Below are 27,449 nucleotides of genomic sequence, written 5' to 3'. Positions count from 1 at the left end.
ACCCGATTATTCAATGGTCTTCTAAAGATAAATATAAAGTGATATGCAAAGGCTCTAGCAGTTTCTCTTTGATTTGATAAAGTTGCCCCTTCAATTTCCAAGCTTAAAATGAAATTTTTTCTCCTTCCATTTGCCACTACATGAAAGAATTTAGTATTCCTATCCCCCTCTTTAAACCACTTACATCTTGATTTTTTCTCTAATTAATTTCCTCCTTAAGAAGATAATCCTCTTATTGTTTCCGCAGCCTCCACCTTTGTTCCTTATCCTCTTCTGTAAGACATCCCTTCCCTTCAAATCCGAACGCTCAATTTGTGCAATCACAGTTTTTTTTTCTTTCTTCTACCCTCCCAAACTCTAAGAGATTCCATTCCTTAATTTTATCTTTCAGATATTAAAGCTTCTTATGGAACCTCATTCCAATCTAAGACATCCCCTCCTTGCTCTCAATACAGTCACCACTTTAGCTCCATTGTCTCTCATATTTTCTTGTTTTCTGTTTTGGAATCCAATATACAAGATAACTTTTCATGCAAAAAAGGCTATTTATAGAGGAAAATCCCTAAAAGGAATGGCCCCCACAAGATGTAACTTATTGATCTCGTTCCTACAGGATTACTCTAGCGAGATCATGCAGAACGATGCTCATAAAAGTGAACCAGCAAATTGGCTTGGCCACGAGTGAATCTCAGACAATTCCCATCCACCTATTTGGATGGACCAGAATAATGTGTATGATGTTGCTTTTGCAATTGGGTAACAGCCAACTGATCTGTTTATCCCACTACCCGCCTTCACATCAAGTGGCAATACAAGACATAACATGATCGAAATTCAGTTGTTATCTTTTCCGTTGGTAGGCAGAAGAATGTGGTGACAAACTGCAAACAGGTTCTAGGAACAAATACATGCAATAATGCAATATGAAAATCCTGACTTTTTTTAAATAAAGACATAGTTATAAATTAGGTGAAAGTGGATAAAAAAACTAATGGTTCAACCGTTCAAGTATCATAAATACCAGGAGCCCCCTTTTCATCAATTAACCTAAAATTTTCTGATTAGACTAACCATTGCTGATGCCATACGTTTGCCAAGGCATAGAAGATCGATGACCTAAAAACCATCTAATTTTTAAAAATTTAAGATTAAACACACTGGCCACTATGTAAGAAAAATGCTAGTTTACAACGATTAAGCTGGCCAAATCAATGTACTTAAGTAGGGCTAGATCACCTTCATGGTCATTAACCACATTCCTCAATCAAAACCAGAAAAGTTGGATAAGAACTGTTCTTCCATAGTAGCATTTTATTGTCAATCCTACATCACTTTGGTATTCTCCTCAGTAGTTTGTACATGCCAAATACATTTTTGTGCTGCCATGAATGTGGGATGAAGAATGACCGGCACAAAGGAAGTGAAAGCGCCCTGTCCAGGAAAGGTATTTCAGCAACAACCTGAAACCCACACAGTAATCATATAATCATAATCATGGCGGAGGTATTGAAAGAAGAAAATAGATACCCTTCTCAAACAGATATTTACCTTCCATGTTGAAAGGTCACTTCCACAAGAAGGGTAAGTTCGGTTTAGTTGTAATTCAGTGAGGAAAGTACTGGCATCAACATCCCTGAGCTGTAACCTCGGATTAAATAAGAATTGAATATATGGGAAGATCATTCACATAAGAGGACCTATAAGACAAAAGAAAAATCAGAATTAAAGGCACAGCTTGAAAAGGTTTGGTTGGGTTAGGGCCAAGTGAATGTGGACAACATAGTAATTTGTAACTGTCAAAACATAGCCAAATCCAAGATGATCAGTTAACCTAAAGCAAGCTTGGCCAAAAACTCACTAAATCATAACCCAAAATAAAATAAGATGGATCAGATTGATCAGGATGCAATGAGATGTGTTGTTTAGGCCTTGATTTTCAGGAAATTCAACATAATTAAAGCAGTCAATAAATGTACCACAAAATCAATCCTAAAAAAGCATAATATATATGCCCAATCCAATATGCACCATGGATGAGGGTGCAACTTCCATTCTAAACTGAACTTGTTTAGCGGCCCAGATTCAGGTCAAACCAACAACCTGGAGAGTGAAGTGTGCAAAATAAATGAATTGTCTCAGAAGGGAGTGGGATATTTAAATATTGCTCATCAGATGCCTTGCTTTTGTTATTGGAATAATGTGATGCAGCTGCAGTACCACCCAAAACAGAATTGAATGGGAATGGAAGGAGGCCTTGGAAGCCATCACCTAACCAACAAAATTCACCAACGTAGCCAAGGATAAAGAAAGATGATGGAAAGCAATGCCATTCACTACCCAATTCAGACCAAAGAACCTGCAAAAAAAAAAATCAGATATATGAGAATATATATCCTTGATAATATCAACATTGCATGGAGTGCTTACTTGAAAAATATCACATCTCAAATGCTTGTAGACATTCAAAGGTGTAAAGTAACCATGAATCAGGGAGAGTCTGCGGCTATGAGAAGCACATAATATGAGGCTAAGAACTAGAGGTCCAAAGGGCGTTTGCTACCTGTTTAGGCAAGAAAAGATCTAGCAACTCATTAATGACTCTCCAGGAATTTTCATTGGAATCGTCCTTGTCCATGAAAATATCTGGAGAACTCTCAATGACAGCTGCTGTTAGTAAATCAATATATATATATATATATATATATATATATATATCGAAGCTTGATTAAGCTCACAAGCATCACGAAACAAGCTTCATTGGGCTTGAGCTTAACTCAAAACTTGGTTTAGACTGAGCCAAATCAAGCTTTTCATAAGTTGAGCTCAAATAGCTCATGAAAAGCTCAATTCATGTCCACCCCTACACAACAACTTTCTGGGGCTGACCCAGTTTAGGGTTTTCTCATATAAATACCCTTGTATCTTCTTGCACAGAAAGTAAACTTGTATCTTGAGAGACAAGAAAAGAAACCCGGAGAATGTGTGAGATATGGAGAGAGGGAACTTTGGGTGTACTGGGAGCTAGGGTTTGGTGAGGAAGGCTGTGGACACTTTAACTGTAATCTCTATTGTTTTAGTGGATTTCTTCTCTTCTAACTCGTGGATGTAGGATACCAAACATGTAAATCTCTTTCTGTGCTTTGTGTTCCTCTCTTCTTTTTTTTCTTTATGTTTTCTCTACTTGCCAATTGTTTTCTTGTTCCTGAATTTGTTAGTTTCACAACAATAATGATATAAATGTGCATCCACCTTGAAGGCTTTTAATGTGTTTGACTAGTTCCTTAATAGATAATCAAGCAGAACGTTACAACTTCCAAAATTTAACTTCTTTCATATGCTAATTCTTTGAAGTGCAGGCCTCTTCCTCGTTGTATTTTATGGGTTCATTGCTTTAATTGACTATGATTGTTGAGCTCAACCTGTTCAACATTTTCTTTTCTTTTTTTTTCTTTTGGACTCTTGTGTTCTTTATTTACAAGATTACCATATTTCAAGAAAAAAATATTATTAGATTAGATATGCTACAAGATGCTTATTTAGAACTAAAATGAAACATCCAAGCTCCAAGAAGGCAAAGAAAAAGAGGGAAAATGTTGTCATTTTTCTAACCTTTCTTCTTTGTGGGGCTGCAAAGACATAAAAGCCAGCCAAATGCAGATGGGTGAGACTACTGTTAGGATAATTCAAACAGTGGGGCCAGTTGGGCCATGATTCAGTTCAGTAGGAAGTTATCTTTCAAGTCACAATTAATTCCAGCCTTTTAGAGTAAGTTTCGATCTTGTTGCACGTGTCATTTGTTTGTTTATTACTTGGTAGAAAATTCAGCTAGATATGCTGAACATGTTATCATGAAAGTTAATTAGTTATTAGTTTAGGGTCTATTTAAAGAGTTCTCTGTACCTTTTGGAAGCAAGAATATTGAAGTTGTTGTCTATCATTTTTTCTCTATCAGATTTTGCCTCTATAATGTTTAGTAGCTTGCTCTATTTTGTTTAAAATTTTTTATCACAACCTGATTGTGAAATTGCTATAGAGACAACAACAGTTTACAGGAGCTTATTAGTTTACAGTTGGTATCAGAGCCTTATTGATCCAGAAGTTGGGCATTCCATTTACTTCAGATATAGTAGAAGCATGGCAGGTAATGTTGTGAATGGTTCATTGGTTGTTCTTATTTTTTATGGCACTAACTATCTATTTTGGAGTATTAATATGAAGACAATATTTATGTCAATTAAAGCCTAGGATATTGTAGAAAATGGGTTTGAAGAACCTGATCAAATGACAACAGCTCAGTGGAATGAATTTAAGGAGAAGAAGAGGAAAGATGCCAAGGCATTGTCATTGATCCATCAAGCCATGGTGAACAACATCTTTCCTAAAATTATGAATGCCATCACTTCAAATGAAGAATGAGATATTCTCAGTATCAAGGTACATGTAAGATACTTGCTATTAAATTGCAAGCTCTCCGTCGTGAATTTGAAAATCTATTTATGAAAAATTTTGAAAAAAAATCAAGAAGTTTTTAATAGAGTTGGTTCAATTGTGAATCGAATTCAGTTATATGGAGAGGAATTATTTGATCAGAAAGTTGTTGAGAAAGCGTTGAGTGTCTAAGGACTTATCTTGTTATTTTATGAATGAATTAAAGGGTTCTTTGCAAGCACATGAACAAAGACTAAATAGAGTTGTTGATACACCATCAGAGCAAGTATTACAGATGAAGTTGAACCCCAAGAAATGGTCTGAAGATGCTGGAAGAGGTTATAATGGAAGAGGTTGGGGACTTGGTGGATTCCGAGGAAGAGATAGAGGCAAATCTAAAGGCCAACAGAGAAATTCAAATGGAGGTAATCATGGTTCCAACTCTGTTGCATGTTCATATTGCAAGAAAACTAATCATGCTGAAAAGGATTATTGGTATAAGAATAACAACAATTAAAATAGGAATTCACCAGTGTTATTATTGTAAAAAATATGGCCAAATTGAGAAAAATTGTTTCAAAAAATCTAGGGAACAAGCAAACTTTCTTGAAGAGAAAGAAGAAGATTGGCATGAGAGTGATGACAAATTATTTCTCTCATGCCTTATTGCCCATGATGGAGTAAATGATGATACATGGTATTTGGATAGTGGGTATAGTAATCACATGATTGGAAACTAAATTTATTTTGTTGAACTTGACGAATCCATCAAAAGACAAATGACAATGGGTGACAAAAACCAAGTTCAAGTGCGTGGAATTGGCATTGTTATTATCACCACTCTGATTAGAAAGAAATTTATTAATGATGTAATGTAAGTTCATGGTTTAGCCCAAAACTTGTTAAGTTTGGGACAATTGATGAAGAAGGGTTACAATGTTGTTTTTGAAAATGGTGGTTGCATGGTATAATATAAGAATGATAAAAAGTTGATGTTTTCCTTTAGCATGACAGAAAATAAGATGTTTCCAATAGTGTTTTCAAAGCTTGCAATCAATGCATTTACTACATCTAGTGAAGATTCCATGGTCTGGCATAGATGGTATGTGCATTTGCATTTTGGTGGGTTACATGTGATGCATAAACTGAATATGGTTGTTGGTCTTCCACTTGTTAAAAATGATGGAAAAGTGTGTGAAGCATGTGTACATGGGAAACAACATTGTGAGAAGTTTCCAATAGGAAAATCATGGGGAGCAAATAAACCATTGTTATTTGTGCATGTTGACATATGTAGTCCTATGCAAACTGCTTCCTTTAGCGGGAATAAGTATTTCATTTTATTTGTTGATGATTACACAAGAATAAATTGGGTATATTTGATGCAAGAAAAATTTGAGGCCTTTTCCATTTTCAAATAATTTAAAGTGTGGAAGTTCTATTGTTACTTTATGTACTGATCGTGGTGGTGAATTTACTTCCAAAGAATCCAAGGAGTTTTGTAGTGGCATGGAGATTCAAAGGCAGTTAATAGCTAACTATACACCACAACAAAATGGTGTGGTTGAACGCAAAAATAGGACCATTATTGAAGCAGCAAAAAGCATGCTATAAGATAAAAGGACTACCAAATGAATATTGGGCGGAAGCAGTAGCAACAACAGTGTACTTGATAAATCAATTTCCCATAATAGCAATCAAAGATAGAACTACATATGAAGCTTGGACAGGAAGAAAACCCAATGTAAGTCATCTAAAAATTTTTGGTTCTATAGCCTATGCATTTGTACATTCAGAACAAAGGAGAAAATTAGATGCTAAAACTACAAAATGCATTTTCATTGGGTATGAGGAGACAAGAGGATACCGACTCTATGGTCCTACTCCCAAAAGATTAATCATAAGTCGTGATGTAATTTTTTATGAAAATAAAGCTTGCAATTGGGAAACTAATCAAAATGTGCGTTTATGTATTGAACCAAATGAAACTTTTATTGAGCATATGCATGATATAACACCATCTGATTCTCCTCCTTCAACCCCTCCGAGAAAGATGAAAAGACTTGATGAGATACATGCTTCTTGTGAATTTGCTTTATGTGCTATGGAACTTACTTGTTTTGAAGATGCAGTGACAAAAGAAGAATGATGTACTGCAATGCAAGAAGAGATAGATGTTACTGTAAAGAATGACACACGGACATTGGTTGATTTACCTCATGGTAAAGAAGCCATTGGACTGAAATGGATATTCAAGTCCAAATTTAATTCAGATGGAAGTCTTCAAAGGCACAATGCACACTTAGTTGTGAAGGGGGTATGTGCAACAACAAGGTATTGATTTTTTTGAAACTTTTGGACTAGTTTCTAAAATTGATATTATTAGAACTGTTTTGGCCTTGGCAGCCCAAAAGAATTGATAAGTATTTCAGCTTGATATCAAATCAGCCTTCCTCAATGGAGAGCTTGAGGAAGAGAAATATGTTGAACAGCCACAGAGATTTGAAAAGGCATGAAGCATAAAGTGTATAAGTTAAAGAAGGCACTCTACGGGCTTAAACAAGCACCAAGATCTTGGTACAGTAAAATAGATAGGTGTTTTATAGAAAATAGTTTTAATAAGAATGCTAGTGAACCTACTACTCTTTATGTAAAAATTCATGGTGATAATATTTTGATTGTATGTTTGTATGTGGATGACATGATTTATACTATGAATTCTCTTAAAATGGCTAAAAACTTTGAGGATATGATGCATAATTTCGAAATGTTAGATTTGGGGTTGTTGCACTATTTCCTTGGAATTCAAGTTGTTCAACATGCTAATGGAATTTTTATTTATCGAAGGAAATATGCTATGCATATCTTGAGAAGGTTTGGCATGTTAAACTGTAAACCTACCAAGACTCCTATGAATGTGAATGAGGAGTTTTCTTTGACTGATGGTGTTGAGAAATGTGATAAGAAATATTTCAGAAGCATGGTTGGAGGTGCATTGTTCCTTATTCATTCAAGATCAGATATAATGTTTGCAGTAAGCATTATTTCTAAGTTCATGCATAATCCAAGCAAACATCATCTTGGAGTTACAAAAAAGATTTTGAGATACATTAGTGGCACACTCAACTTTGGCATACAATATACAAGGGTCACTAACTTTAAATTGGTCTCTTTTTCTGATAGTGATTGGGCAAGTAGTATTGAAGACAAGAAAAGCACCACAGGTTACCTATTCAGTTCAAGAGCTATATCTTGGGTAACAAAGAAGCAATCTACGTTTGCACCTTGAAGTACAGAAGCAGAGTATGTTGCTATTACTACAACTGCATGTCAAGCTATTTGGCTACGTAGGGTTTTGGATGATTTGAATGATAAGCAAAATGAGGCAACTTGGATACATTGTGACAACAAATCCACTGTTACTCTCACAAAAAATCCAATCCATCAAGGAAGAACCAAACATATAGAGATTTGTTATCATTTCATTCGAGAACTTATTGCAAAAAAGGAAGTTGAGTTAAAGCATTGTTGTACTGAAGATCAAGTGGATGATATATTTACAAAGGCACTAGTTGAACACCGGTTCAAAAAATTGCATAACAAGTTGGGGATGCAAGCTCTGCCCCCTATTTGAATTAAGGAGGAGCTATGCTAGGATAATTCAAACCGTGGTGCCAGTTGGGCCATGATTCAGTTCAGTAGGAAGTTATCTTTCAAGTCACAATTAGTTCCAGCCTTTTAGAGTCAGTTTCTATTTTATTGCTCGTGTCATTTGTTTGTTTATTACTTGGTAGAAAATTCAGCTAGATATGCTGAACATGTTATCATGGAAGTTAATTAGTTATTAGTTCTAGGTCTACTTAAAAGAGTTCTCTATACCTTTTGGAAGTAGGAATATAGATTGAAGTTGTTCTTTGTCATTTTTTTCTCTATCAGATTTTGCAGGAGCTAATCTGATAATACAGTGGCCCTTCAGTCCTGATGGAGCGCAATCCGGTCACTCCTAACTGGCACTTGTGTGGCTCCCGAAAGGTACCTGAGATGAAAAAGAAGAAGAAGAATCCCTGGGGGCTTGCCCTGCGGGAACACTCCGACGCTTAAGTTAGTATCCTGTGGAAGAAGCAAGGAGAAGGTAAAGGCTAAGAGTGCAGATAGCGCGAGTGATAGAAGATACCTCTGTTCTTTGAGAGTGGGCTCCTTGTAACAGAATTCCGTTGCATCAGGCCCACTGGCCTCTGACAGGGCAGGTATAACCGCCACTGTCAGCCTGCCGCAGCCGTTACAGGCAGGGCTGAGGTGGCACGCGCGGGGCCGTCATTGTAGGGTATGTGCATGTCAGGTGTAAGGCACCCTCTAAAGGTGGCAGGCACGACGCTGTCTGATGAGGGACATGGCTGCTGTCCCCAGATTTGTCGGGTACGGTGGTCGGGCAGGAGATCTTCCTACAATATGCCGAACTACTCTTTCACGAGTTACCCTGTGTCGGGCTATCCCGTAAGCAGCGAGCTGCCTGTGACAAGTTATGCCAAGCTGTCTGGCCCGAGGTGTCTTCACCTCGGGGCATCTAGAGGCGGATCGGTGTGCCCCCTGTCTGGGAGTGGCTTGAGATCCACTAGGAGGGGCTCGGGTATTAGGAGAGGTCAGGGGGCCCCGAGCTCGGAGGCAGCTTGGGATGCCTTAGCCCCGGGGAGGAGGCGCAGGCTAGGCGGCTCCCGGCGAGTAGTTTATCCCGCCGAGTTGCTGGACTGAACTCGGTGTGACTTTCCCACCGAGTTGTGGCTATGCCTACTGTGCTGTCACGCTAAGTCATCGCTTGAGCAAGGTCACGCCCACGTGTACCCGTGCTACGAGGTCGGGCCAAATCACCCTCCATCAATTGCTCCCACTCCCTGCGCTGGCAGTGTTGACCCAACGCGGGGAGTTCACGTTGCGCCGGGTGGATTTGGCTTCGGTACTCGTGCCGCTTCATCATGCGTTTCGCCCAGCTAGACTGGTCTAGTTCCCGACTCATTCAAAAGGAACCCAGGTCGTGTTCAGTTTAGGCGCGGACGTCACACGGTTTGGTCTTTGCAGACGCGAAAAAACGCGCTAAACTGATTTCACCTCGAGGAACCCGTAGCCGGTTTTTCTGAGAGCCGTTGGATTGTCTTCATCTTGACCGTTAATGCTCGGGCGCAACAACTATAAATAGTGGGGGACCCTTGGCCATCTCTTCGCCACAAAGCCTCCAGCGTCAATGTTGAGCTCGCATCTGAGGTTCTCAACTCGGGTCTTCTAGCTCGGTTTGTTCCTCTAGTCAGTTCGCATTGTGGTGAGTCCCCGAGCTCCTCTTTCTTTTCCGAGTACTCTTTCCTTTTTTCCTTGCAATGTCGTCTAGTGTAGATAGTCTCATCGATGAGCCCAAGGTGGGTACCTCAGCTCAGGGTGGCTCCTCTGCCGCCCAATCGTCCGATGTACGTGCGGCTTCGGGTCATCTGGCATCCACCTCCCACCGAGGTTGGGTGCCAGATCAGTTCGGCCCTTCCACCATGACTCCAGAGAGGCTCCAGGATCTTATACAGAGGTTTAACCTCCTTGGGCAATATTCATACAGTCTTCCTACCGGCAACTTCCCATGGGAGCACGGTCCTGACGAGATCGTGGTCTTCAAGGAGCAATTGATAGTCAAACTCCGACTTCCTCTTCACCCCCTGATTGTCGAGGTGTTGATGCACTTTAACATCACTTTGGACCAACTTCACCCGAACTCCATACGGAATGTGGTGGGGACCATTTCTCTTTACTTTGACCGTTCTCTCTCCATTGACCTAGACGTCATCAGTACTGTCTTGGCCATAAAGAAGAGTGCTTCGGGCACTCTCCCCAGACACAGACAGGCTTATTACCTATCTCCCCGCCCGGGCTTTAAACTCGTGCACAAGCTCCCGAGTAAAGTCCCGACCTGGAAGCAGGACTACTTCGTGGTTCGGAGCAGCACAGGGTGGCCCTTCCCTACTGACTGGAGGGTGGCCATTCAAGACCCCGATGTCATCCTAGATGGGAAGACCAAGAAGGCACTCCAGTCGTTGGCTCAGCTCGGGCTAAATTACAAAGACTTTACAGCCGAGGAGAAGCTCATCCAGGACGGCTTGAGCCCGGGTAGGTTTTCCTTCACTTCGGCTTTTTGTCCACATTTACTTCGGGATTACTAACGCTGAGCTTCACTGCAGGTCCCATGGAGGTAGAGAAGATTGACGGCCAGAGGCTATTTCGCCAAATGAAGAGAAAGAAGCGCGTGGCCAAGAAGGCAAGCGTTGAGTCTCCGCAGGCCTCCGCCTTGGCTCAACCTTCACAAGCTTCGGCTCTGGAGCCCGAGCTCCCTTGTCCTCAACCCGTCATCGACCTGGAGGGGGACACGGTGCCTTGGGGTCCCGAGATGGCAGCAGAGCCCACCACAGAGCCTGCCAAGACCGTCGCCGAGGGTGCTACAGAAGCCGCTCCTGAGGCACGCCCTATTGGGGCTACAGCCGGGCCCTGTCCTATGGATGCTACCGCCGAGGCTTCCAAGGAGTCTGACCATGCGGCATGAATGACGGCGTCTAGCTCGGAGAGTCAGGGGGGTGAAAGTATTCTGAACCCCCAGTGTAGTCTCCAGAAGAGCAAGGAGGCCGCGTACCCGGAGGAGGTCACAGAATGGGCTGATCTCACTCCTGGTCAGCTCGGTGCCCGGGCTGCTTCTCATACCATGGTGGTGAGTTCCCTGTGAAAGATTCTCCCCCTCTCTTTCTTTCTCTTTCTTTTCTTTTTTTTTTTTTTGACTGGTCTCCTTGTAGTTGAACTCAGCCGTGCGTGCCTTGACCTTTCAATCTTATCGGCACCTGAGACGGGCTTTGGAAGCTGAGAAGTCATCACACGCAGCCCATACCGAGCTGAGGGCAGCTCGCGGTCAGATCCACCGCCTGTAGAAAGATGCCTCAGCTCAGAAGAGCTTTATTGAAGTGTTGTTGGCAGAGAAGGGCGAGCTGGCCCGAGACAAGGACAGACTTAGGGTCGAAGTGAACGGGTTTAAGGTTGGCCAAGAAGCCTTGAGGCTTGAGGTTGATAGTCTCAAGGCAGACCGGGATGGTCTCGAGGCAAATCGAGACTCCCTGAAGCTCAAGGTGCAAGGCCTCAAGGAAGCAAAAGGGAAACTAGAGCGCGAGGTGGAGTACCTCCGAGCCGACCTCAAAGAGAAGACAAAAATCTTTGAGGACGCCCTTCAAGAGACCAAGGTGCAGGTTGTTATTGATTGCGTCCAGTCATCGATGTTTGACGACGTGATGACTGAGGCCTACCGCAAGGGCTTCAAACTATTTTCAGAACATCGAATTACCTAAATATATAACACAATTAATTTTTGAAAAAGGATATATATTTGTGGAATGAATGTCTCCATAAGGAGTTTGGAGAGCCTGGTGACTTGTACTTATATGATGCTTGAAATGGTCAGACATATTTGTTATGTCACTATCTCCATGTAGGTAGTTATATGATCATGTACAATGCATGACCATCTCTTATTTGAAAAAGAAAGATAATTTTCAATGTATATCATTCAAAACCAAAATGAATGATATACATTGCTAATGCGGACCAATCCAAATGAATGATATACATTATCTTTCTTTATTTGAAAAAGAAAGATAATCATGTACAATGCAGACCAATCCAAATGGTCACCTGCATAGATTGAGCCAAATGATCCCTCCACATTGCTAATGCGGTGAATTACACAAAAGAATAGGTTAAAATATGGAATTCAAATAAGAAGCAAACGATGATTACAAAAATTTTGTCATCTGGTTCTGTAGATGAAATGTAAACTCTACCTTAAATTTAATACTAGAAACAAAAATAAATTACAATAGTAAATAAATGCAAGTGATCAACTGATCAACATTATCATTTAAATTATTTTATATCCTAGAGAACAATGTTTGAAAAAAAAAAAAAAAAAGCAAAGGCATGAGGCAAGGGGCAAGGGGCACCCTTCAGATCTGTAAGATATAAGGTTTAAGCCTCATGAGATCTCCTTTCCAAAGGAACAATGAATTAAAATGAGAAAAAAAGTATATTGGGGTGTATTTTTTATTAGCTCTAGCCCCCTGCTGTTCCTATTCCCAGAGATATGCTTTAAAAAACTATGACTTCATTTTTATATGGGAAAACACATGAATGTTTAGTCAGAAAGCATACAAATAAAGCTAAAACGGTGAAACTGCTTGAATTAAATTGTGTCCTTTTTTATTTATTTGCAAATTGCAATAATGAAAATTGAAAAGAAGTGACATTTGATAATCAATTAATATCCAAAGTAATAGAAGCTATGGTAGAAATACGTTTGTGTAAAAAATCAACAACTACTGATCTTGGGAATGGTGTTAGGATGAGAGTCACAGTTTGAGAAAAAAAATCCTGAACAAGGTTCGGTACATGAATTTGAGGTGTGAGCCTTGAGGGGCAAGACTCACATGCTGACTGCAACATGTCAGATATGTAAGGTTTACTGTATAACTAAAGAAAGTAAGACCAATGCCATAATTTACATTAGCCAAGCCCCTCATTCAGTATCGGCTGGGAAAGTCAACAAAACACAACAGCTACAAATAGTGAGTTGTATAAGTGCTTCATTCACAAAAAAAGAAAGGTAAATTACAAATACCTCCTGTAGTATGGGGCTCTGTGACAAAGACTTCCCTGTACATTGTTTTGCGACAAAGACCCCTTATATTATGACCGTAAAACAAAGACCCTTTTCGTTATTCTTTCATTCAAAATTTCAAAAAGCTGTTACAATATTTTTTAATCTCCTACAGACGAGAAAAAATACTGTTCATCTTCCCCGATTTCACGATACACGAACAACAACGGCGGTAATTCTCGTATGGGAATGGGATCGTGAGGCTGGAAAACACCGAGCACCTTACTAGTGAAACAGCTCGAACTTTAACCCAACAAACAGAAGTTTGAACTAGAGATCTAGAGAGAGAAAATAAAAAAGAGAAGCAAAGAGAAACAGAGGTCGAACTGTGCTCACCTGCGTAGGACAACAAGCATACGACCAGTCCCAGGTGGACAAAATACAGAGCATACTACATTTCACCCAAAAAAATAACAAAATACCCGAGCCCGAGCCCGGCCCTCATAAAAAGCCCGAAGCACGGGCCCGACCTAAACTTGCCTGAAACGAATATTTTACAGGATAAACAAAAGGGGAAACTAGAAGAAAAGTCCCCAGATAAATACAAGGGGTTTATCAAAATTGTTTTGGAGCAACGCCATGGAAAGAGAAATTCTAAAGATGGTAGTACTGAGACGGCATTGGAACTTGCAGATACATCTCCAAAGTGGAGGAAAAAGAGGGCTTATGGAGAGAAAAGAAACGCAAAGTTGAAAATTCCCGCAAAAATGAGCCGCACAAGAATATGGTTAGTGGTACTGAAAACCGAAGGATGAACAAACCTGACTCTAAATCAGGAAAATTATTGAAAGGTCGGCCAATGGACAGAGTGAAAAAAATTCCACAATTGGAGGAAAGGGAAAGGTGGGGCGAGAAAAAGCAAGCAAAGCATTGGTTCCTGGTCTTACTGGTTCTTCTGGTTCTTTGAAGGTCCAGAAGAAAAGTCCCCAGAATAATTTCGTAATAGGCTAATAGCATACAGAGAGAAAGGGTGAACTTAATAATTTCGTAATAGAACAAAAGGGCAAATTTAACAAGAGAGAGAAAGGATTCAACGCCGGAGAGAGACGACTGGTGGCGCCGATGCCTGAGTTTGCATTTGATAAATGAGCCTGAGCTGAGATTTTGAGAGTGAGAAGAGGAATAATGAAAAGAGAAACAGAGGACTCACCGCCGGATTTCACTGGTGGCGCCAGTGAGAGTGTTCGCCGTACTGGCCTCTGAGAGTGTTCACCGGATGCTGTCTTCCTGAGTGTCTTCCTGAGAGTGTTTGTCTGTGAGAAGTGAGAAATAAGATTCAGCTAAATGAGAATGAGACGAGTGACAGAAGAGAGGGGATAGGATATTTAGGGTTTAATTCGTATAAAGGTCGGGTCGGATTATTTTGACAAATTTCGAGTCCGGCCCGAAAAAAAATCGAGTCAGGCTTTTTGGCTTAAAGTCAAGCCCGCGGGTTCAAGTCCTTGTTCAAGTCCGTTCGGGGATAGGGCTGCCCGTTGGATTATCCGGCCCATATTAATAGTATTTTTTTCGTCCAAATAATTATTATAAGGATAGTATGAGAATTAAAAAATTGTAACGGGTTTTTTAATGAAAGACTGATGGAAAGGGGTCTTTTGCTTAGCGGTGTACAATGAGTCTTTCTTTGTCACAAAACCCATAGTACGGAGGTTTATTTGTAATTTAGCCAAAAAAACAGCTACTCTAGAACAAACCTCGAAGGTGATCAATTGAAATCTCGTTTCCCCTTCCAATCATCTTAAAACCAGTCTCTTGAGTTCTCCTAGGTTCTGGTACTCCCTTCTCCTACAGTTAACAGTTTCCGTTTAACTTTTTCCCGTAAGTTCCTCTAACAACATTGATTTCAATTGAAGCTAATAAAATCAAGCACTATCATTTTTATGGATCCATATAGACAAACAATCAACCTTATTTTCATCTCCATACACTCTGAGTGAAACTCCTTTTAAAAAATAATTTGAAAATAATAGTTTGATTTTGTATGTTTCCACACAAGGCGAAAAAGTTCGTTCAATTAATATCAATTTCATATATTACAACAGATTCAACTAGAAACATAAAACTCTGAAAGTTCAAACCTCAAACGTAATTCCATGAGAAACAAAAAATTCTAAAAGTTCCTGCAAGAATTTTGATGGAGGGCGATTTGACTGACTCCTTGAGAAGGTGACACGTGGACATGATTCAACAGAAGTAACAGTTCAGCACAACGGTCTGGTTGCGACTAAGTAACAAGCTCGCAGGACAGTTCGCTACAGCACGAGCTCGAGGACCCCCGACATACTAAAGGGGAATGCTCCAAGACAAGTCTATCCCAGCTCGCGAGCTAGGATAACTAGCTCACTCTGGTACTTAGGCAGGAAAACTACTCCAAAGACAACCTCGAGAGGAATCGCCTCGAAGTGCCCCTAGGAGCTCGCTACAAGGTAGCTCGTAACAGGATAGAACGCTACAAGGCAGCTCGCTATTAAGCGACATAACACTTTCAGGAAGCTTCTATCTGACAAGACTGTACCCGTCAGATTGCACCACGTCTCCTGACTCACGGTGCAGTCCCTGCCAGCTCGACAGATTGCACCCACGTCTCTCGACAGGTGGTGGCGTGTTTGTCCTCCCGGGACGTGTCACTCATCCGATTGGGTAGTACTTTGCAACGGTTACCTGCACAGCCCTGGTAAATAACAGTTGCGACAGAGGTTCAGTGGCGGTTACGCCCGATTTGACAAGAATGCCCATATTTAAGAGCCCCATGGTCGAAGGGGAAAAAGGTATCTTAAACATATCTTGATGTAATCTTGAGTAAACCTCGAACTCTCATTGATCTAGCGCTATTTGCACTCTTAGTCCTCTTTGCACTCTTTACTACTCTCAGAAACGTTCTAACTTAAGCATCGGAGTATTCCCACCGGGCAAGTCCCCCGGGAATCCTTCACCACCTTCTTCTCAGGTACAGTCCGTCGCCATTTAGGAGCCAGTCGACTGCCAACTAGGAGTGCCCGAATTGCACAGCATCATTTGGCACCGTCTGTGGGAACGCTTCAAAAAGCCTTCCTCTAATCTCTGCAACTCTCTCTCTAAAAACTTAGCATCCATGGCTTCTTCAAGTAATGTCAGACGCAGAACCGACTAGAACGCTTCAGGGGAACAATCCCAGATCCCAACTATTTGCATTGGACAATTCACCGTCCCCCTCTCTGTGGACGGAATTCCCAGCTTAAACATGCCCCTCACAATGGCACCCGTGAATGCTCCACTCCCATCCGCGATTGGAGCAACCTTCGTTGAACCTTCCGTTGTTCCCCTAGTGAGCAACCAAAACCAATTGGAGGATCTAGAACAGTGCATGCGAGCTATGCAGGCTCAGATGCAGTAGTTCCAACAGTTTCAACTCTACCAGCAGCAATTGCTGCATCAAGTTTCTCAGTACCAGTACCAGCAGCAGTTCCCATCACTGCCTCAGGCCTAACAGGCACTCCCTCCCCAGCATCCAGCCTCGAAACAAGCCAAGTTGTCCCGCCGGAGCGAACGTCCTCACCGGGGGGAGGCCTCTCAAACCCAGAATCCTTCCAAAAGCCAAGCCTCGTCCCATGGCAGGAAGGAGAGACCAGCCACCCCCGCCTCGCAGCCTGCAGGCAGGTTGGGGGCCTCCCATCCAGTTAAGCCCGCATCACCTCAGCACTCCCAGTTCGAGCTCCCGCTCGCAGAAAACCAGTTCAAGGTCCTAGCCGCAAATTACAGGCTGGGCCCTTCGGTTTAGAACTACCATTAGCAGTCTGAGCCCATCGAGCTCGGTAATAATGAAGCAAGCAGCACTAACGCTGAGCCGACAAAGCAGCATCGGAGGCGCCGACGAGCTCGCCGAACTGCTACTCGCGTCTTGCCCGAGCTCAGAGGTAAGGAGGAGGTAAGCTCAGATGAAGTAAAGGTTACTCCTCTCCTTTCAGTTCCTTCCCCCCTGTCACCAGAACTTCTTGTTGTCCCCATGCCAAGGGACTTCAAGCTCCCTCCTCTGGGTAAGTACGATGAATCCTTCGGTCCGAATGATCATGCAGATGCCTTTCAGTCCCAGATGCACCTGGCAAGAGCTAGTGAATCTTGTATGTGCGTAGCTTTTTCCACCACCTTCAAAGGGGTATCCCGCACCTGGTACCAAAATCTCGCACCCAGATCAATAAGAAGCTGGGTGCAGTTTGTGCAAATCTTCACCTCCCATTTTGTCACCAGCAAGAGATGCCCAAGAACCCAAGAAAGCCTCCTCGGCATAGTTCAGAAGGAAGGGGAGTTCATTCGGAGTTACATCAAGCGGTTCAATGACGCTTGCTTACAAATACCCGATCTAGACCCTGCAGTTCGCCTCACCGCGGGCAAGCGAGGTATTACCCATAAAGAATTCAAGTGGCACAGGGTTGTCAATCAGCCTAAGACCGTAACCGAGTTCCTTAAGCTCGCGGATCGGTTTATAGGGACAGAGGAAGAGATCAGCCAGAAGGGCGAGCAGGCCCTTGAGAAAAGGAAAAGGGAAGTCAAGCCCCTGACTCAAGGGGATAGCAAGAAAAAGAAGGATCCAACTCGGGGGGCAAGGCCAAATCAATCCTTCCGAGCTCTAGCAACAGAAAGGGCAAACTACACACCCCTCAATGCGAAGTGGACCAAGATCCTCATGGCGACCCCGTACGTGAAGTGGCCACCTCGGCTGAAGGCCGACCCTAGTGTAAGGAATAAAAATTTGTATTGTAGTTTCCACAAAGATCACGGTCATAGCATCGAAAACTGTAAAAACCTCCGCGATGAGATAGAGGAACTCATCCGTCGTGGATACTTGAAAAATTTTGTACAAGATAATAATAATAATAAAGCAGGTCGGCATGGGGAGTAGAGTAAAGATGCTCTCGAACCCAGCAGGCAAGTGGAACAATCGCAAAAGCAGCCCCCTGAAGAGAGACCAGTTTGGGAGACCATCCATGTGATTGCCGGAGGTTTGATTGTAGTGGGCTACACTTCAACCGCAGCTCGGACATCAGCTCGCAAGGCCGCCAGGGAAGAACAGAACCCCCCAAAGCGGCCAAGGGTGGAAGACCCGATCTTCTTTACAGAGGATGATGCGCACATGGTCCACTACCCCCATGATGATGCGCTCATCATAAAGGTAAAGATCAACGACTTTGAAGTCAGGCGTGTCCTCGTCGACTCGGGTAGCTCAGCAGACATTCTCTTCAAAGCAGCCTTCGACCAACTTCAGCTCCAAGAGAGCGACCTGAAGCCCGCGAACACTCCCCTGGTAGGCTTTAGCGGAGAGGAAGTCAGGTCCCTGGGAAGGATTACAGTACCTGTGGAAGTCGACACTTGGCCTAGAATAATGAGGCTCAACCACGACTTCTTAGTGGTCGCAACCCCCTCCCCATACAATGCCATAATAGGTCGGCCGATCACCCATGCCCTACGAGCTGTGGTCTCCACTTACTACTTGGTCATGAAGTTCCCCACGGACTTCGGAATTGGGATAGCGCGAGGTGACCAACTTGAGTCTCGCAAATGCTACGTCACCCGCCCTCAAAGGGAAAGCCAAGGTGGCCGACGACCTCGTGTTGGAGCAACCTACGGAGCAGTGTGAGGAGCGAGCTGCGCCCACAGAAGAGACCGTCTCCATCCTGGAATCAACGGAGGACCCAACCCGGACACTTCAGATCGACGCTTCCATCGAGGAGCCTCTGCGATCTAAACTAGTACACTTGTTACTTGAAAACTTAGATGTTTATGCATGGTCCGCGGCAGAAATGCCCGACATAGACCCCAACATTATAACTCATAAGCTTAATATTGATCCTGTAGTTAGGCCCGTTAGACAGAAGAAAAGCAACCTAGCCCCAGAGCGATGGAGGATAGTCAACGAGGAGGTCGGAAAGATCCTCGCATCTAATTTTATCAGGGAAGTCCACTACCCGAGCTGGGGGGCCAACCCCGTTCTGGTAAAAAAGGCTAATGGTAAATGGCGCATGTGCGTCGACTACACTGACCTGAATTGAGCTTTCCCAAAGAACTGTTTCCCACTCCCCATGATTGACCGTCTGGTGGACGCGACCTCAGGGCATGAGTTGTTGAGTTTTCTAGACGCTTATTCGGGTTACAACCAGATCAGGATTTACCCAGCCAATGAAGAAAAGACTGCCTTCATAACCGAGCTTGGCCTGTACTACTACAAGGTCATGCCTTTTGGGCTAAAAAATGCTGGGGCAACCTTTCAAAGACTGATAAATAAATTGTTTGAGCCATTGATTGGCCAAAGATTAGAATGTTATATAGACGACATGGTTGTCAAAACCCAGTTTTCGCATGGTTTAATACAAGACTTGCATTCAGTTTTTGAAATTCTGCGTAGATTTAGCATAAAATTGAACCCGAATAAGTGTGCCTTTGTTGTCACCTTGGGTAAGTTCCTATGATACATTGTTAACCGGCGCAGCATTGAGGCTAACCTGGATAAAATAAAGGCCATCTTAGGCATGAGACTACCCCGAAAAATGAAGGAGGTTTAGAGGTCGAATGGCCGAATAGCTGCTCTGAGCCACTTCATATCCAAGTCGGTAGACCGCTGCCTACCTTTCTTTAAAGCAATTAAAAGCAAAGGGTTTGAATGGACCGAAGATTACCAGCTCGCATTTGACGAGCTCAAAAAGTACCTCGCTAGCATACCGGTCTTAACCCGGCCTGAGGAGGGCGATGTTTTAGAGTTGTGCCTCTCGGCAAGTGACGAAGTGGTCAGCTCAGTACTAATAAAAGAGGTAGGTTGAGTCCAACGACCGATCTACTATGTTAGCAAAGTGTTGCAAGGAGTAGAGATGAGATATCCGAAGATAGAAAAGTTGGCCTACGCACTAGTTATTGCAGCCCGGAAGCTTTGTCCGTACTTCCAAGCTCATACTATTGTTGTCCTCACCAATAGACCCCTGAGGCAAGTTTTACTCAAACTCGAGGTCTCTGGTTGACTGGCGAAGTGGGCCGTTGAGCTCAGTGAGTACGACCTCCAATACAAGCCGCGAACTGCTATCAAGGCCCAAGCCTTAGCAGACTTCGTCACGGAATGCACTTTCAGCTCCGAAATCCCTGGGCCGGTTCAGCACGAGGCCCCCGGTTCGAGCGAGCCCGAAGCTCCCAGGCCGGTTGAGCTCGAGCACCGTGAGGTAGCAACCAGTGCGACATCTCTCCTAGTTAGGCCAAGGGTGAACTGGGATGAGGAGCCCTAGATCCTTCACGTAGATGGCTCCTCAAACCAGCAGGGCAGCGGAGCCGGAATCGTTCTGTACGGCCCAAGTGGCACAAAATTGGAATATGCACTATGCTTTGAGTTTGCGGCATCCAACAATGAAGCGGAGTACGAGGCATTAATAGTCGGGCTAGCTCTAGCCAAGGAAGTGAAAGCCAAGCATATCGTCATCTGCAGTGATTCCCAGCTCGTGGTCAATCAAGTCACAGGCGAATACGAAGCTCGCGAACCAACTATGATTGCCTACTTAGCCAAAGTAAGAGAGACTCTGCTCAACTTCCAATCACACTTCATCAAGCAAATCCCGAGATCAGAGAATGCTGAGGCCGACGCCCTGTCCTAGTTAGCCAGCACCAGTGATAATACCATGAGAACCGTGTACATAGAAAACCTGCCTCAGCCTAGCATTCTCGAGGGGGGCAGAAGAGGTCGCTCTTGTCGTTCAAGAAAAGTCGAGCTGGATCGATCCGCTCGCGAGCTTCCTGCTACACGGGACCCTCCCTGTAGATTGCAATGCCGCCAGAAGGGTAGAGCGTCAGGCGGCCAAATACGTCATGATAGACGAACGACTGTACCGAAGATCTTACACGCTCCCCTACCTGCACTACTTGCGACCTTCTGAAGCCAAACTCATGCTCCGCGACACTCATGAGGGCCTGTGCAGCGGACACTTGGGGGCAGGGCCCTCGCCCAAAAAGCGCTACGACAGGGGTACTACTGGCCAACAATGAAAATAGATGCTATTGAGCTCGTCAGAAAGTGCGACAAGTGGCAGAGGCATGCCAATATCCACCATCAGCCCGCTGCCGACCTCAAGTATCTCACCAGCCCGTGGCCTTTCGCACAATGGGGCATCGATATACTCGGGCCATTTCCACCAACGACAGGCCAGAGGAAGTTCTTAGTGGTAGCAGTTGATTATTTCACCAAGTGGGTAGAAGCTGAACCTCTCGTAATGATAACAACCCGTAACGTACAGAGCTTCTTTTGAAAAATATAGTGTGCTGCTTCGGGTTACCTCGAGTACTGATTTCTGATAACGTAAGCAGTTCGAAGACATTAAATTTCATGGTGCCAAGACATGGGAATTCGGAAGAACTTCACTTCAATTGCACACCCTCAAGCAAATGGTTAAGTAGAAGTCACAAATAGAGCTATCCTCCACGGACTGAAGGCACGGTTAGACCGAGCTAAAGGACTATGGGCAGACGAGCTACCCAGCGTTCTATGGGCTTACCGAACCACAGTGAAGACCGCCACAGGAGAGACCCCCTTCAACCTCACCTACGGCACTGAAGCAGTCATCCTGCTGAGATCGAGGTTCCCTTGCTACGACTAGAACCGTATGACGATAAGGCAAATGAAGACGAGCTACGTACCAACCTCAACCTACTTGACGAAGTAAAGGACCTCGCGTATATCAGGACCGCAGCCTTTGAGCAGAGAGTATCTCGGTACTATAACGTCAGTGTCGAGAATCGGAACCTCCGCGTTGGCGACCTGGTCCTTCGTAAAGTTATGGTACCTAAGCCCAGTGTTGGCAAGCTCAAGCCTAATTGGGAAGGACCCTACCGAGTAAAACGGGTGCTCGAGGAAGGAACATACGAGCTCAAAACCCTAGAAGGGAAACAAGTACCTCGGGCATGGAATATTGTCAACTTAAGGCAATATTACCTATAACTACTGAGTAGACCACGAGTCACTCTCAGAGCCTAAGGGCCAAAATGCTGAGCTAACGTAGACCTCGGCGCGATAAGACCCAGTTGCCTCTATGGCATGGGCGAGCTACTGAGTAGACCGCGAGTCACTCCCCTAGCCTAAGGGCTAGAATGCTGAGCTAACGAAGACCTCGACACTGTATAAGGTATAACCATTTCATCGGCAAAGGCCAAGTGTTAGTACCAGAGGCGCAGGCAGCTCGGGTATGAACCCTATGAAGCATAGCTCGTCTCGGTACACTACCTCAAGCACCAAGGAGTAGCTCGGGGTAACAACTACCGAAAAACCCTACTTCGGGTAGGTAGCTCTAACAACACAAGTAATAAGGTCGCTTCGATAGAAAGTAAAGAGCACACCATGCTTAGCAGAAAAAAACATTTCATTTTTATAAACAAAAAATTGGGCTTAATAGCCCAGGAAAAGTTCAACAGAAAACAAATAAAAAGTAGGGCCCAACCGCCCAAGAGAGTTCAGCAAAAAGAGATATTTAAAACCGGGTTCTAATACCCAAGAACCACTAGAATCCATTCAGAGAAAACAAAAAACAGAAGAGGAGCCACCGGCCTCAAGGATCCACCGCCTCCACATCCTCGTCATCCTCTGGAGAGTTAGGCTCCTCCTCCTCCACTAGGTCTGCCGTCTCAGGATCCAGACCCTTCATTGTTATGCCGTTGAGGTTAAGCCTGGACAACTTCTTCCAGACCAGCCAGCGGCAGAGTTTAAATCCAGAGCAGTAGGAGCTCGAGCCATACTCCACCTGGAGGTCGTGGTACTCCTGGGAGTCATTGAAGTCCCACACCGCCTTAGCCCGCTAGTTCTCCACCATGGTGTCGAAGTTCCGAGTTCGGTCCTGAAGTGCAGACTCCAAGTCTTAAACCTGCTGGCGAAGAAGCTCCCTCTCCGCTGCCACCCTTGACGACTCCTCCTGGTAGCGAGCACTCTCCTCGGATAGCCGGGTGATCTGTGCCTCTTGGTCCCGGACAAGCAGTTCCTGGGCTTCGCTCCCCTTTCGAGCCTGAAGGGCTTCACCTCGGGCCCGATCGAGCTCGCCCTGGAGCTTCTACACAGTTGACCTCTGAGCGAGAGCATCGCCGGAGTGAATGTTGGTCTGGAGGGCCATGGCATGGATGGTGGAGTTCACCTGCCAACAAAAGGTCGATGTCAGAAAAGAAAAAAAACAGAAGAAGTGAAAAGAAGAAAAAGTAGTCACTTACCACCATGTAGTGAGTAGAGGCTAGCCTGGCGAGCTGCTTAGGGTTCATCCCTCCCCAGCTGGCGACCTCCTCGTGGGAGACCACCTTTCGGCTCCTTCGTTAAGCCACGGTGAAGTCGGTGACACTCTCCTAGTTCCCGGTAGGGAACCACGGGAAAGCGAGGGAGTGGGATTGCTCAGGTGGAGGGAACTGCCCTTGCACCGGAAGCTCACCTTCTTCAAGGCCACCTTCCGTGGCAACTCCCTCAAATGAGACTGGGGGTACCTCAGGTGGTGGAGAAACGAAGGCTGGATCAGCAGTATCGAACTCAACACCCCCAGAAGTGGAAGCTCGGTCAGGACATGACCTCTTTGCCTTGCGCTTCTGGTTGCTAGATAGAAGGCGCGTGCGTCAACACCAGACATGATAGCTGCCAAAAATCACAAAGGCATTAGTCCAAAAAAAATTTTCTTGCAAGACACTACGCGACCTAAAAGGCAACCTACTAGGGCTTAGGCCGGCCTGCACAAGCTTGTCCTCGGTCAAGTAGTTCGACCAATGAAAGCCAACTGCTGCCCAGGACTGCAGCGTTTCCCGAACTTTGGGATCCAAGTCGATCCCCGAATCCTTGATGGCGGCCCTCCAGTGAGTTGGGAAGGGCCACCCCTCGGGGTTGCGAATTACAAAATAGTCCCACTTCCAGGCTGGGATCCTATTTGGCAGCTCGTATAAGAGCTTAAAGCCACGGCGGGGAGAAAAATAGTATGAACGCCTTTCTGGAGGCGCTCCGGGGGAAGCATTCTTAATGCAAAGAATGGTGGAGAGGAGTTCAAGGTTAAGGGGAAGACAATACTCATAAAATAAAGAGATAGTCTTAATTACATTTCGGATGGAGTTGGGGTGAAGCTGGTCAACAGTGACGTTGAAGTGATTCAAAACCTCCATTATCAAAGGATGCAGAGGAAGACGGAGGCCAGCGATGAGCTGCTCCTGGAAGATTACTATCTCATCAGGATTGTGCTCCCAGGGATAGTCATCGAAAGGGAGACTATAGACAAGGTCTTTGGGGAGGTTAAATTGGAGAACCAAGGCCCTAAGTCTCTCCATCAACATGGAGGAAGGACCAAAGCTATCTGGCTCCCTGCCCCGAGAGGTAGAAGTAGTCTCGCCAGAAGCCTCCCGAGCTTCTAGAGCTTGCCCCCAAGCTCCCCCTGAGCTTGAAGGGGCGTCATCTTGGTCATCACCCCGAGAAAAGACGTGGTACGGATACCCAGACATACTAACAAAATGATAAGACTCACCAGGGAAGAGATGAACCGAAAAGATGGTGTGAACAGAAGAAGAGCTCGGGCAGCTAGATGAAGACGCGACCTCATAAGTCAAAAGCAAGGCAAGTTAGCGTAAAAGAAATGAGGCCTGGGGCCCTCCTATTTATAGCCATTGTACCCTTAAATCGACGGCTCAGATTAAGACGGATCTGACGGTTCACAGTCAAGCTGACCGCACGCCTCCTAAAGCTGAAACGTGACTGTCTGCACGTCTCCCATGATTAAGGTAATGACGGCTGCACGTCTTCCGGAATTGAGAGCCGCTTCGGCACGTCTTTTGGCATTCAAAAGGTCTTGAGACCCCCTGACTTTTGCGCGCATATTTAATGCGATCAGTCAATCAAGTTTGAATTTTGGGTCAAATCCACCCGTCACACTCCATGAACTCCTCGCACCAGAATAGAACCCTTGGCCCGAGGAGTGGGGGGCAATTGATGGAGGGCGATTTGACCCAACCCCTTGAGAAGATGACATGTGGACATGACTCAATAGAAGTAACAACTCAACACAATGGCCTAGCTGCGACTAAGTAACGAGCTCGCAGGACAGTTCGCTACGTTACAGCTCGCCACAGGATGAGTTCGCTACAGCACGAGCTCGAGGACCCCCGACGTACTGAAGGGGAATGCTCCAAGACAAGTCTATCCCAGCTCGCTCTGGTACTTAGGCAGGAAAACTACCCCAAAGACAACCTTGAGAGGAATCGCCTCGAAGTGCCCCTAGGAGCTCGTAACAGGATAGCTCGCTACAAGGCAGCGCGCTACGGAATAGCTCGCTACAAGGCAACTCGCTATTAAGCGAAGTAACGCTTTCAGGAAGCTTCTATTTGACAAGACCGTACCCGTCAGACTACACCACGTCTCCTGACTGACGGCGCAGTCCCTACCAACCCGACAGACTGCACCCACGTCTCTCGACAGGTGGTGGCGTGTTTGTCCTCTCGAGATGTGTCACTCATTCGATTGGGTAGTACTCTGCAACGGTTACTTGCGCAGCCCTGGTAAATAACGATTGTGACAGAAGTTCAGTGGCGGTTACGCCCGATTTGACAAAAAACACCCATATTTAAGAGCCCCATGGTCGAAGGGGTAAAAGGTATCTTAAACATATGTTGATGTAATCTTGAGTAGACCTGTTCATGGGCCAGGCTTTCACTTGTCACTAATGAAAATATACTAGGCCCGAGCCCGAGCCCGGCCCGACCAACGGGCCTATAACTTGGGCCCGAGCCCGGCCCTGGTAAAAAGCCCGAAGCTCGACCAAATTGAAAAAAAAAACAATTTTCCCTATTCAAATTAGAATTAAAATTTCAGATAAGTATTTTTTTCTATTTAAATGAACAATGGGCCTACAAGATGGTATTTTTCCATTTCTTTTATATTTTAAAACACAATTTTACATTCTTAAATAAAAAAAAATTATTCAAATAGACATAATCACATAAATAATTTTAAGTTTAATATTAGGTTGGGTCAGGCCGAGCTCGGGCCGGGCTATTTTGACAAAACCCGAGCCCGGCTCGAATTTATTGCGGGCCAGGCTTTTTGGCCCGAATTTAAGCCCGCGGGCCTATAAAAATGTCCAAGCCCGTCTAGGGGTCGGGCTGGGCCAGGCCGGCCCGTCGGGCCACCCGGCCCATGAACAGGTCTAATCTTGAGTAAACCTCGAACTCTCATTGATCTAGCGCTACCTCTACTCTTAGTCTTCTTTGCACTCTTTATTGCTCTCAGAAGCGTTCTAACTTAAGCATTGGAGTATTTCCATCGGACAAATCTCCCAGGAATCCTTCACCATCTTCTTCTCAGTACGGTCCGTTGCCATCTAAATCAACTGCCAACTAGAAGTGCCCGGATCACACAACATCAAATATAATAACAAGATACTTGATGAAATAGACCGAAAGAGATACCTGTATTCCTAAGTCTGGAAACCAGATTTGTAGAGAAGGAAATTAAGGGGTTCCCAATAATTGAGAACTTCGTCGCAGTTGTGAACGATGTTGGAGGTGGCGCTCATGTATCTCAGTATCCCCAGAAAAACTAAGGGCAGCACCCAGCTCAGACCTTTGTCTTCTTCTCTCCCATCTGATTTATCCGGTTTGTCGAACTTGGAACAAGACGAGGACGATCCAGATGGTTCACCGTCGAGAGGACGTCGCTGCCGCGTCGAGAGAGCTATTTAAGCTACCTACTTTGGTGACCGAATTGTTCACAATTTACAGATCAAACTTCAAACGTCACGAGAGAGAAGAAATCATGAATGCTCTTGTTCTCGTTGCCTCGGAAAGAGCGAGAACCGATAAGCAAAACAATGAGTACGAACTAGGAACTAGGGAGTAGGGAGAGCTTATCTGGCTTCTCCGATCTCCATCGCTCTTTTCCTTCGTTTCTTTTCGATGTGAAAGCACTGACATTCCAAGGAAGCAACTAGAGAAACTGAAAAAGATAAGTCTTTTCGTTCAGAACTTCAGAATTCAAATTCAAGGGTGGGTGCTAATGGGTGGGCGAAAACCTCAATGTGACCAGAACGAAACCCAGGCCCAGCCCAGATTCAACCGCTAACATCCATCGGTCCTAAGTCCTAACCAGTAATTGGTGTAAACGCTTCTTTGGACGTCAGATTGGAATCTAATAATGCAAACCTTGTATGGTTCCAGTGGATCTTGCATTCCGAGAAATACATCTAACCGTTGGTTGAGGTACTTACTACAAGAATCCAACGACTAATAACACCTCTGTCTTACCTTCGGCCCTGAGTTAATAAATGGTCTCATTTATTAACCTTCCCTGCAGAGCAGCAGT

The 27,449-nt window shown here is 44.5% G+C and overlaps 1 long non-coding RNA gene across 3 annotated transcripts; it reads right to left on the bottom strand.

Moving 5' to 3' along the window:
• Nucleotides 1-1,112: 1,112 nt before the first annotated feature.
• LOC104613116 (uncharacterized) lies at nt 1,113-27,044 on the bottom strand. Of its 3 annotated transcripts, XR_016080115.1 has the most exons (5): nt 26,558-27,025; nt 14,298-14,932; nt 2,029-2,356; nt 1,549-1,697; nt 1,113-1,460 (listed from the first exon to the last, which is right to left on the bottom strand). It is a non-coding gene; the product is annotated as an uncharacterized LOC104613116 (long non-coding RNA). The 3 variants fall into 3 exon arrangements; XR_016080116.1 differs by having other exon boundaries at nt 1,549-2,356; nt 8,308-14,932; nt 26,558-27,044; XR_737888.3 differs by having other exon boundaries at nt 1,549-2,356; nt 26,558-27,021.
• Between the last annotated feature and the right edge of the window lie 405 nt (nt 27,045-27,449).

Source organism: Nelumbo nucifera, chromosome 1 (genome assembly GCF_055504915.1).
Source record: "Nelumbo nucifera cultivar China Antique chromosome 1, China Antique-T2T, whole genome shotgun sequence".
In the NCBI taxonomy this organism is placed as follows: domain Eukaryota; kingdom Viridiplantae; phylum Streptophyta; class Magnoliopsida; order Proteales; family Nelumbonaceae; genus Nelumbo; species Nelumbo nucifera.
This window is presented reverse-complemented; position numbering and strand designations above follow the sequence as displayed.